Source organism: Candoia aspera, chromosome 8 (genome assembly GCF_035149785.1).
Source record: "Candoia aspera isolate rCanAsp1 chromosome 8, rCanAsp1.hap2, whole genome shotgun sequence".
In the NCBI taxonomy this organism is placed as follows: Eukaryota; Metazoa; Chordata; class Lepidosauria; order Squamata; family Boidae; genus Candoia; species Candoia aspera.
In genome coordinates, this window is record NC_086160.1 from 49,429,657 (window position 1) to 49,442,690 (window position 13,034).

General features: G+C 38.7%; 1 long non-coding RNA gene across 1 annotated transcript; it reads left to right on the forward strand.

Moving 5' to 3' along the window:
• The first annotated feature begins 6,308 nt into the window (after window positions 1-6,308).
• LOC134502309 (uncharacterized) lies at window positions 6,309-11,495 on the forward strand. Its single transcript, XR_010068434.1, has 3 exons — window positions 6,309-6,477; window positions 9,610-9,745; window positions 11,231-11,495. It is a non-coding gene; the product is annotated as an uncharacterized LOC134502309 (long non-coding RNA).
• Window positions 11,496-13,034: the final 1,539 nt, after the last annotated feature.

A 13,034-nucleotide genomic window follows, 5' to 3' on the forward strand; every position in this document is an offset into this window, starting at 1 on the left:
CGAGGTCTCGACCATTCAGATACATAATGAGGAAAGCATGTAAGTTAGTGAATTCTTAACTGATGTTCCTGCTTTAATAAAGAATGTAAAATAGCTCTGCAAATGAAAAGGAGAGGAGGGGCACTGGTTAGCAGACGTATTCAAATAAAACTAAAAGCGAAAAGATGTATTGCTATGTGAGGATAAAGGGTTATGGTCCAGCACCTAGCTTCTGTCCTATTGCCAGCGTTAATGCTATTATGTTGAATCATATGGTGAGAATACCATTTTGTACTTAATTAGGAAAGAACTTTGAACCTAGCCTAGAATGGGAAGGTTTTTAACTTCTTCAGACAATTAAAGTGCTTCTGTGATTCATTTTCCCCTTTGCTGGATAATGGGAAAGAGGAGCTGCAGTTTTCCTGAATATATGCTAGGATCAAGAATGAATAGAGACAAGCTTCTCAGACAAATGCAAGGTAGGTTGAAGCACTTCCAGTAGAGCATCTGGCCACAAATCAGATGGGAGACTCCTTGTACAACCCTAACCATTATTATATTTTGCAAAAGAACTTTATCGAGAGGTTTTGACACTCAGTGAATGATCAAATGGTCCAAATATTTATTGTATTATTGCTGTGAGAACCCTGCACGAAACTGCTAAAACTACCAACCAAGATCTGAAGGTCGAATAAAAAGCATTCAAATAAAGGTAAATTTCACAAAGCAAAGTGCTGAAAATACTGATGCTTGCAAAAATAATAATTTCATTGCCTAATATAAAAATAGAAGTCAAGACCACAAGGGAATAGGGGAACATCTGGGGTTAAACAAGCGTTCCAAACCAACACTACAGCACTTTCCAGGATAACTGCATTTGGTCTTCAGCAGTGAGGCTGTATCCAAAAGCTGAGGATGAGATTAGGACAAAAAAATTAATACGATTTAAATGTTAAAATTGGATAATGCCACTTCTCTCTAGCCATTTATTTAATTATTTCATGTATTAGTACCTTGTTATATTTTTGACAGCAATTCTTAACAAGTTTTAGTGCCAGACTTGCTAGCTACAAATTCATAATGTCAATGGGCTGGGGATTTTTTAATGAGTAGCATTAATGCATGTAGAGTGTTCATAGAAATTTCAGTGGTACCAAGTTGATCCAGTAAATCACTTTCCTTTGAAAGTAGTTCACAGGAAACTTCTAGTAGTTTTTTATTTATTTATCGATTAATTTTTTTTAATCCATTCAATTGTGTCTGATTCTTGGAGACTGCCTGGACAAGTCTTGCAGTTTTCTTGGCAAAGTTTTTCAGAAGTGGTTTGCCATTGCCTCCTCAGGGCTGAGAGAGAGTGACTGGCCCAAAGTCACCCAGCTGGCTTTCATGCCCAAGGCGGGACTAGAACTCACGTTTTTCCAGTTTCTAGCCGGATGCCTTAACCACTACACCAAACTGGCTCTCTATTGATTAATATACAAGATAGAAATTAAACCAGAAGTTCGTAGCAGTGGATAAGAGATTTTTGCTGTCTGATCAAACATCTAAGGAAATCACATATGTTACGGGATCTGGAAAGCAATGTAGACTCTTGAAGAGCCTAATACCATTGCACCTTGCCTTTCAGAAGACCTGGTTTGAGACTGCTGAAGGTCTCTGCACCTAAAAATGTGAAGTGATACAGAGTGAATGTGAATTACCTGGCTACATGAAGATTTCTAAGAACCTAAAAAGCTGAAAAGCATACTCTAATGTTTATACAATCTAGGCTTCATAAAGATGCTAACTCAGGGTGTTGTTTGTTTTTTCCTCATCACCCAACAACCACTGTTCCTTTTTATCAAATCTCTATCACTCTCAGTCCCATCCAACTTCTCTATCTCTGCTAATTTTCCATAAACATAGCTATTTTAAAATTAATTCCTGATTCCACAAATGAATTTCTTGGAAGAGACTATACATTTAGAAACTTGTTAACAAAAAGAGATTGCTCAAATCACCAAGACCTCTCCATCAGCCTTGCTGGTTTCATTAATACTGTCTTGATCAAACTAATATTTCAATCAAAAATCATAGAGCTAGATTTGGGGCTCAAGCCCAGATGCTTGCAACTCAGGAAGTCTCATAGGACCATCCAAACATGGCAGAACACGGGCAACATCAAATGGACCAGCATAAGTTATTAAGCAGGATATGTTTCTTAAATGAAGAGGAGGACCAAGATAAGGCAATCAGTCAGACACAGTCCCAGCCCCAGCCCCAGCCCCAGCCCCAGCCCCAGCCCCAGCCCCAGCCCCAGCCCCAGCCCCAGCCCCAGCCCCAGCCCTAGCCCTAGCCCTAGCCCTAGCAACAATTGTGAAATACCATCAAAACACAGCACTTCTGACCCTGCTGGTTCAAACCTTGAATGGAGCCTCATCCACTCAGTTCATGATAACACTATTGTCTTGGTAGGAAGAGTCACTTGCTAAGATGGGTGGCTATAGAAATCAAATAAATAAATAAAAGAGGCAGAGAACGGGGAGACAGGAATGCTCCACTGGTCTACTTAGCAGCAGTCTGTGGCTAGAAATCAGGAGTTACCACTGCTAGCTCTGCTCAAGTGGAACCTGAGCACATCTTATACTTAAAATCCCCCTAGACTGGCACAGGAACTGTTACAAGCCATGAAATCAGAATTAAGCCATACGCATCATGATACTGATGTACAAACTGTGTGATGAAATTTGGGTCAATTACATGATGTAGAAAACCACAGTGATGACCTAGGGGAAGGATTGTGACATTTAGCAAAACGTGATATAAGCCTGGCCAAAAAAAAAAAGAAACATATGACTTGTTGGCTGGGAAGATGGACGCTGCTTTGCCCTTGAATTTTCCCCTCCTGTAGGAGCTCTGCTCCCTCTGAACTGTATTTACAGCGGCATTTTCCGCCTAAGGATTTATAACAACCTGGGGCTTGTTTTGATTTAGTGATTTGTAAGCCATGATTTATGGGTTAACTTGTTTGTGAGCATAGGCAATTGTATTTTATTCAATAAACTGTTGGTACACAATCATAGGTTAATGTGGTGTGAAAACTTGGCCAGTGGATTTATTGTTGTCCATATTATCAGCCACGTATTTGGTTGACCAGAAGATGGTGCCATTGAGTTATTTATGCCTTATCAAGTTTTCAGAAACCCAACTTATTATTATTTTTTTTTAAAGCCAGTGGGGTTGCATGATAAATTACTCAGTTTCCAACCAGTAGGCATCAACTTCCTTTCAATATGTGTGTTCTTTTCTCATTCTGTCTGAGATAGGGCTTTTAAAGTATTGGATTGGAAATATTAATGGCTTTTCTGAAATTAAAGAAAAAGAGGAGCTCCATGTTTGGACATCAAGTTTAGTCTCTAGTAAAACATACAGCAGAGATGGGTTATAGGAAGGCTAGTCGTCTGCATTTACTAGAACAAGCACAGAAACAGCAAAAATTAGCATTTTGCCAATTGAGTTGGAAGTCTATACTAAAGCACCCCTGTTGAACCGAAACAAGTTTCAGACTGTTCAGTGCCAGGGGAGACGCTTGTGAATACTCCCTTCAGTTCCAGCATGGAAGAAGTGCAATATGCAATACAGAAATTTTAAAAATACTCTCCTTTTCTTACTATATTAAATAGGCAGCTTACTGGGTCCTTCTCAATCAGTTGCATGTATATTTTTGTGCATCTTGGAAATAAACTGTTGTCTTTAGCAACATTTTTTTCTTTTTTGGCTTGGTTTTGTAATGCAATTACATCTTCCAGAAACCTTGGATAATTTTAAATTTCTCCTCCATTCAAGCTGGGGAAAGAGAGAATGCCACCAGCTGACACTGTGTGTAAATTTTGCCAGAGCTCTGATCTCGGGATTTAGATGGAAAAGTGACAGGCTGAAATTGAATGCAGTGCCTCTCTAGGCTATAATAGCTGAGTTCAAAGGAAGCTTGACAAGCACAGCTTGTCAAAGTGGACTAAGAGAAACTGTGAAATTCTTTGATCTGCACAACAATAAAAAAGGACAAGGGCTCATCATGTTTTTGCACCTTCATGTCACTTTACTTTCAAAGTTTTGAAATAGGAACAGTAGCTACATAACCTAAATGTTAAGTGTTTGGTTCATCCAATAGCTATCATATACCTTTGGATCAGGCCCGCAACTAGGATCTGTGTCACCTGGGGAAAACATGGACTCCGCGTCCATTTTGGTGCTTCCCCAGCATGGCGCCCGAGGCACATGCCCCGCTTGCTGCCCCCAGTTGCGGCCCTGCTTTGGATAAGAAAAAGAGTGACAAAAGTAGCAGAATAATCATCTCAACAAGAACAGCCAGGCCTACAGTACAATAATAGTGTGCTTTGGCCAAAATGCTACCTTTCAGATACCATTGTCTCTGCTGATTGAGAATGATGTGAGTTATAGTTCATCACATTTTATAAAGCCCAAAACATACGCCAGCTCAAAAGTGAACTCTTAAGTCCTCTTGAGACATTACCTTTACATGTCCAATTCAATGCTTAAGAAGCAATCCCTCCCCTTTGCTAGCTCAGCTAGTACCATGTGAGAGACAGTCTCCACACTAACAGCACCATTGCCTGCAATGCTATGGAGATGGTATGGGGAGATTTTGCATGCATGTAGACATTGGCACCCTTCATCTTTAGGATTCCAGCTCAAGGGAAACCAATTGTCTATTCTGCAGAGCCTAGCACTACATACAATCAAAAGCAGGTTTTCCCCCTAAGAATATATTCATACATACATACATATACACACATACATACATACAGTATGTATGTACTGTATGTATGTGTGTGTATGTGTATACACACACACACACAGTATATGTGTGTGTGTATATGTGTGTGCGTGTGTATATATATATTTAAAATTCAGCAGAAATTTTGTTATCCCTAAAGGATGAAAAACATAGTTGCTAAGCATGACTGCATCTTTTCCCAATGCTACCTAGGTAATTGCTAAAAGTCAGCACAAAAAAATTAAATTCATCAAGAAAAAGTGTAACCTTATCTGATTTTATCCCTCAGAGAAGAGTAACAAGCATAACCAGGGTATTACAAATAAGTCCTATGAAGAAAGATAGAAGAAACTAGAAATGTTTAGCCTTGAGAAAAGTCCAGGATGGGTTGAATATGATCAGTTTCTTCAACAGCCGGGAAAAATGTCACACAGAAGAAGATCAAGGTCTACTTTTCATCATTCCAGAGTGCAGGATATAAAATAACAGATTCCAATCACAGGAAGCAAGTTATTGTTGAATGCTAGAGCGAACAACTTCCTAACAGAAAGAGAAGTCTGATGGTGGAACTAATGGCCCAGAGAGGTGGTGTAATAGCCTTTACTGAATGAGTTTAAGTAGAAGCTAGACAGCCCTCTTTCTAGAATGTTTTATAGTAATTTGAATTCCTGCATTGATTCAGTGACCTAAATGACCCCTTACAATTCTGTGATTCTATGACAAAGAAAAGATGCAAGTGTTGCTTTCTGGAAAGTTTTGAGGAAAGAAAAAAACTGTGTGTATATGTGCATGCCATAAAGGGGCGGGGAATGGAGGAGATGTGGAGGAATTAGAGGGTGAAATATCCAAGAGGTCTCCAAAAGGTGCCACTGGTTACAAGTTGGCTAAGTGTTAATGCAGGAAGCGAATACAAAACTCTATACATACTGGAGCAGAGATTTAGAAAGAGTGGTCATAGCATCTTGAAACCATAGACCAGTGGTTTACAGTGAAGGTTGCAGGGCTCATGTGCCCTCCGTTCAAATGAATCCTGCAGAACCCCTTCAAAAATGGTCTATGGTTAAGGTGTTAGGCGGGAAACCAGGGGGCCATGAGTTCTAGTCCCGCCCTTAGGCATGAAAGCCGGCTGGGTGACTTTGGACCACTCCCTCTCTCTCAGCCCAACTCACCTCACAGGGTTGCTGTTGTGGGAAAAATAGGAGGAGGAAGGAGTACTAGGTATGTTCATCACCTTGAGTTATTTATAAAAATAATAATGGTGGGATAAAAATTAAAATAAAAAAATAAAAAATATATAGACCAAATGTAATTTTTGATTATTCAAATGATACAGAGATAGAAAAGAATAAATATATAGGGACAATCATCCTAATGGGATCTATTTTTAAATTAAATTTAGATATAAATGGAGTACATTTAATTTTGTCCTGTCCTCACCTACTGTTTGGTAAATGATAGCTATAAGGTAAAAGGCTAGGTGGGGCTCTCAGTCTCAAAATGATTCATGCCCCTGCTGATATTACCAATAATTTATGGTGACTTCATGGATGTGTCTATCTAGTTTTCTTGGCAACAATCCAGAAGTGGTTTGCTATTGCCTCCTTCCAGGACATTTTTTTAGCTTTGCAGTCTAGCTTCCAACTTTGAAATTCCCTGAAGGAATCCTATCCAGCCAAGTACCAACCAGGCCTGACCCTGTGGATCTGCCAAATCCAAACAAGGTCAGCACCTCTGCTAATATACATGAAAAAGAGACTTAGATGCATTTAATACAATTTGATTAAAATAACATAATTGCACACAGAGAAACAATGCTTAAACTCAGCACAGTGTCTATCTCTACCCAATAGCAGGATCTTGAATCAGATTTTCTTTCCTATTCAAATGACCAATTTATTCAAAAATAGTCAGACATGGCTGATAAGCTGTGGTTGACTTGATGGATCATACATTGTACTGGCCTGATTAAGACAATACCCATTAGAATGACTTATGATTTTCCCATTGTGTATTTAGCTACCTTCTAGAGCAATTTACTGAACTGTGTCTAAAAGCTAAAGAATTATGCATCATATTTTGCCTCCCAAGGATATTTGTATTTCTTGTCCATCAAGCTTTTTCTCTCTCTTACTCCATAACCACACAAAAAGTAGTTTTAAGGCTCAATTAATTTATTTGTGCATCTTGATTAACTTAGTTACTAACAACTCATTTTTACAGTTTGCACCTTAAACCATAAAACTAAACCACATGGGCAAGATCTGTATAATTCACTAAGCCACAAAAATGAATTAAGTTAAAACCAACCAAGGTTAGCAAATTGTGCAAATATAACCACTAGGTCTTTAACTGATCTTATTAAGTGTGTTGTGCAAATGCAACCTACAGACAATTTCAAAAGCCATCTGGAATAGAAACATAACAACAGCAATTTTTAAAAAAAAATCACTGTCAGTTTCCAAAGTCTTGGATCATCTAAAACATTTATTTATTTATTTTTTATTTAAATTGATTTATATGGTCACCCGTCTCATTAATGAGACCTTGGGTGGCTGTAAAGGGCAGATGGAATGGCTTTGAGAGACAGGAAGAAGACTGCTATTAAGACAATGGCCAGATAAAAGAGGACTAAGTCCAGGGCAGGAATGTAATGTGAGTAAACATCTGAGAAAAGCCCCTAGTTCTCACAAAGATAAAGGGAGGAAAGGGGGAAGCACCTTCAGACTTGTGAGATTCTGTTATTATAGCTTTACAATAAAAATAGTAATGACCTACATGACATTGGATTCCTGATCTGATCTACCTTGAAGGCTTGACTACAGCTGATAAAGGGTAAAAAATACAATATAGGTACAATTTGAAAAATGCATTTCACAACCAACTATAACATAAAGCGGCCGCTGAATTTATTTATTTATTTATTAAATTTATATGGCCACCCATCTCAAATACATGATTCTGGTTGACAGTTAAAACAGGATTAAAAAAAAAGAATAAAAAACCAATCAATAATTATGTACATAAATTTCCTAAAATAGCAGTCAAGAACACTCACAGGGTCTCACAGTCAATATATTCAAGAAACGGGTTTATTCATACTGTCAAGACCTCAGGCTTAATGGCAGAACCAAGTTCTGAATGCCTTGTGAAAGGCCAGCAGGATCAGAGCATGTCTGGTCTCAGGGGGAGAGATGTTGGCAGAAAAGGCCCTCTTCCTATGTCCCACCAGATGGCACTCTCCTGTGATAGGACCCAGAGCATACCTCTCCTGGTGGATTTAACAGGACAGGTAGACACCACTGGGGAGAGATGATTCTGTAAGTAACCTAGTCCCAAGCCATGAGGGGCTTTAAAGTTGCCCAGCTGCACCTTGAATTGTATCTGGAAGCATACCTGTAGCCAATGCAGCTTGCAAAGCAGAAGTGGCACATGTGCCAAATAACTAGCACCCATAACTGCTCACACTGTTGCATTTTGTACCAGCTGAAGTCTCCAAATACTCTTCAGAGGCAGTTCCATGTAGAGTGTGCTGCAGTAGTCCAATCAGGAGATGACTAAGGCGTGAATGACCATGAGTAGGTCCAGGAATGGGCACAACTGGTGCACAACATGAAGCTGTGCAAAGACTATCCTGGCCACAGCTGCCATCTGCTCTTTGATACATCAAATACCAATAGTATGGTCTCAATTAGAAAAACTTCCCAAAAATGCTGAGTGAATATACATTTGTATGTATAGTTTCTTGAATGTTAGATTAAAATGTTTGCAAAGAAGCTCAGACAAGGCTTATGTGTTTAAGTTAAAATAGGTAGACTTTTTAATTCATTGTCATGTTTGTCTGTTTTGTAGCTAAATATACTTTATTACCTTCATCCCTACATTTAGCAGCTAGCAATGTGAGCAGACAAGAACTACTGTAGAATATTACTTTTTAATTTATCAATTGAAGTAGTGCCCTCAACACTTTTAAATTACAACATGGTCATATTCTTTCTAGCAAGGGACAGTACATTAACTCTGCTTCATTTGTTTTAGATTCACAATGAAAAAAGAAACTACTGAAGATTAAAATTAAAAATGTCATTACTGAAGACAACATGCAGTGCTTCTAATTATATGTATTAAAGTGATAGTTTCTGATGTTTAGAGAATTTCATGGAATCTTACTTATTTCATGAACCACTACCTAAACTGTCAAGTCTGAAGAATGTATTTTACTAATCAAATACTTTTGGTAGTCTCTGTAGACTTCTCAAAACATACTAAGTAATAATTTTACATTATACTTTGGTTTAAAAAGTTGGATTAATCTACTCACTGTGCTTTGTAACTCATGTTTTATGATTTAGTGAGCTGTATTAACCCAGTCAATTGTATTAGGGTTAGGGTTTGGTATAAATAATAGTTAAACAATCCATTGGTTACTACACTCTGTGAATCCAGTCTATACATGGTTAAGAAGGGGCAGATCTCTAAGTATATCTCAGAACTTCAGTTAGTTAGATGCATCAGAGTTCACAATGCATTAGCAGTGAAAAGAAGCTAGGGCAGCTCTTTCTACGGGAATCCTTTTTTCTGAACCACTGGGCTCCATAGCAGCCAGAAACTCCATAGCAGCCAGAAAATGTTACTTTAATATTTCTTAAGAAACACCACACTAAGATTATAAGAACAGCTCTGCTGATGAAAGGTATATTGAGTTGAACATCCTGTTCCCATAATGGCCAATACGGATGCCTATGGTAAGGTCCAAGACAGAGGTTGAGGACAACATCATGCTGGTTGCTCAACAGATATTCAGAAATGTACTGCCTCAAACTCCAAATACAGTGAATTGCTTTTGTACTTTGTAGGTACTGACAGCCCTAAAAACAAATTGGTGACCATCAGATGACTTTCTTGCCTACTTCTCATGAAGGTCATCTTCATTTGGAAAAAAAAGTCTTATAATGATGTGAAAAAGGGAAAGTTTGTCCTGTCTTCATTTTGGTAAGAATATTTTCTTAGCTTTCCTCTGGTTTTGTTTACAGAAAAAAATGAGGTAAGAAATAAATTAGATTCACATATCAACTGTAACACAGTTTGTTTGATTTGGCTTAATATGTTATGGTAATTTGTAAACAATAGCTTAATGCTAGCATGATGCCAGTCAAAGATGCAACCCTTCTATTACCTGAATGCATCTTCTGCAATCATCCAACCACCCTTATGGCAGTGTGACACTAATGGAGACCATGATGCCTCAGTGATGGCTCTCTGTTGCTATAAGATGACATAAATGACCAGAAGGATAACAACCGAAACAAAACGTGGTCTATGCACTGTGGGAGCCTGGTAATTGGGAAGCAGCACAAATCTGTAGCAGGATAGTACTGTCTGACAACAAGTTACAGTGAAACACAGACATATTAAGTGTTCAAAGTTACATTTGCTTGGGTTGGTTGGGCCATCCATCTTGATTTGAAGATGAAGATCATCCAAGTGTATGATGCCAGGAAGAGGGTGAATATTATAGTGTAAGAAGGAGGCCTGGCCTATTCTACCATCTCCACTATTTTGAAGGTTAAGGAAAGGATTAGAGATACAGTGAAAGGATCACCAGAAATGAAACTGGTTATAACAAGACAAAGAAAAGGGCTCATCCACAAAATGGAAAAACTCCTTATACTTTGGATGGAATATCAGATATGAAAGAGGATGCTGATCAGCCTTCTTTTTATTCAGGCTAAGGCATGTAGCATTTTCAAAATGCCAAAGGAACGAGCAGGTGAGGAGTACACAGAAACATTCACTGCCAGCCGTGGCTGGTTTATGCAATTTCAGCGAAAATTTAAGTACCACAGCACACATACATGAGGTGAAGCTGCAAGCACTGATGAAGAAGCTGCCACATAGTTCTGGATAAACTTGATGATATCATAGCAGAAGGGAAGTATTTGTCTGAACAGATATTCAGTGTGGACGAAACCGGGCTATTCTGTAAAAAAATGCCAGAGTGGACCTACATACACAAAGAGGCCAAAGCAATGCCTGGATATAAAACATTTAAGGACAGAGTAACTTTGCTATTGGGCAGAAATGTTTCTGGATTCAAGCTGAAGCCATTTCTGATCCACAAATCAGAGAACCTCCATGAGTCAAAAACATAAGCAAGCACACGCTTGCCATTCATTAACCATCCAATCAGAAGGCTTGGATGATTTAATCAAAGTGAAAGAAGAATTGAAAGCATGAGGGGTTGTGGGGGGAGGAGGAGGAGGAGTTGAGCCAAAATTTTCAGTGTGAAAAGATTGGCTGGTGTTTCTCAGATGTTAACAAAATTTTATCAGAATTATAAAGGATGGATCCAAATGTAGAATGTTTTGGAAAGGTACATCAGGAAATGCATGAAATCTTAATGTGTTATCATTAGTGGGTTCTTTAAGAAAGTTACTCCTTTCTCTACTTCCCATCCCATTGCCCTCTCATCCACAGGAATGGAAGACCCAGATGTTCCTCAGCAATCAACCAGCTATGCCAATGTATCCAACGTTTCCAAAAGCATGGAAGAAGACTGATCTTTGGAAGGACTTATATTGATGGTCACAGGTACTCTAATTGTAAAATCTGATTTTGTATCCTTTTTTTATTTTTGTAACACAATATTATTATGCACAATTTGGTAGTTATGTTAGAATTAAAAATGTTTTAAAATATTAAAAATGTTCAGTTCATTGAAGGATAAATGAAATTGAGTATGGATGGCGGAGCTAAAATTAAAAGCATAGTTGTCACATGATTTTTCACTTAGAGACTGTCATGTTCCCTGTTGCAAGGCATATGTGCATCACAACGGGGAACATGCCCATCAGGAAGGAGGAAGGGATAACCATTACCCTTTAAGCACACAAACGCCTAAAACAATCACCAGCACAATAGAGGCACACCTCTGTCCGGACCTAAGACCCATTAACAGATCGGGGGAACTTCCACCCATTACCCTGGGGATGCACCTGCACCGGACAAGAATGAAGAGACAAAGGAGACCAGCAGAGATCGCCTAAATCGCCCATCGACGAACCCATATCGTTGCAGATCGCCCATCCGGATCCAGCTTATGGGACAATGGAGGGTGGACAAGGTCCGCCGCGCGGGTATAAACAGGGTACCCTGCTACCACGCCTGCATTCCCGTCTTTTTCTCCGTATGCAATCTGCTTCCAATAAACAGGAAATCCTTAGACCCTCTAAGTGAGTCCGTGTCTTATTGGGAGTAAGGCTACCCTGACAGAGACCACTTCACTTAACAATCAGTTAGGTCATTAAACAAGGACTACCCATATTTCATTCAGCCATAATGTGGTTTACTTGTTTGGGTATAGGATATTATATGAACACAACATTTTTGTTTTATTATCCTGCATTAATAGTGCCATGTAAGACCAGCCGCCCAGTTTGGATAAAGCCAGGTTCCCCTTTTGATGAAGTTGCCTTCTGGATATGTTTGTTGGCCCTTTTATGATCAGTGATCATGACATTAAATTGATACATAGTTTATTGCTGTGGTTCATATGCACAATCAATTTTAACATGCCTTTATTTTTCAGCCAGTGGCAGTTTCTGGGATAATTCAAGAAATTACTCCTGCCCATAAAAGTGTCATTTTCTACAGAATGTGTGGATATGCATGAATGAAGGTGACTGGAAGTATGCCACAATTGTAATTAAAGTTTCAAAACAATCTTCTTTTTTAAAAATACACATCAATGTGTGGTTTCAGCTTCCATTCAAATAAACATTTTTTCCAACAGGACTTCAAAACCAAACCACTGCTGGCCTGGATGATAAATTAGATCTTTTTCCTTTAGTCAAATCCTCTGTGTGTATTTACAGTATGTATGTGTGAGATTTCCAGTTTGCTCATCAGTAGCAAGGAGTACGGTATCTAGTGGTGGTTCCACCTCTCTTCAGCCTGAGCAGCCCAGTAAAGCTATCTAGAACGTTGAGAAGGATTTCTTCAAGAAAGCTGCAGAGAAGAAATGATTAAACACAACCTCTTTGCTGTAATATGTATGTGTGTATGTAGATGTATGACATAACCTTCCCTGCAAAACTTTTGAGTAAAACCACACCCACCCAAATATGAAACAGTTGAAATAGCTAATGTGGATTTTTAACATCGTGTATTGCCATCAAAAAACATCTTGGGCAGAAAACTCCAATCTGAGTACTTAATTGCCAGTTTCTTTTCATGTGTTTTCAGACAAAAAATATAGTGTTGCGCAGAGAGATTTTGCATT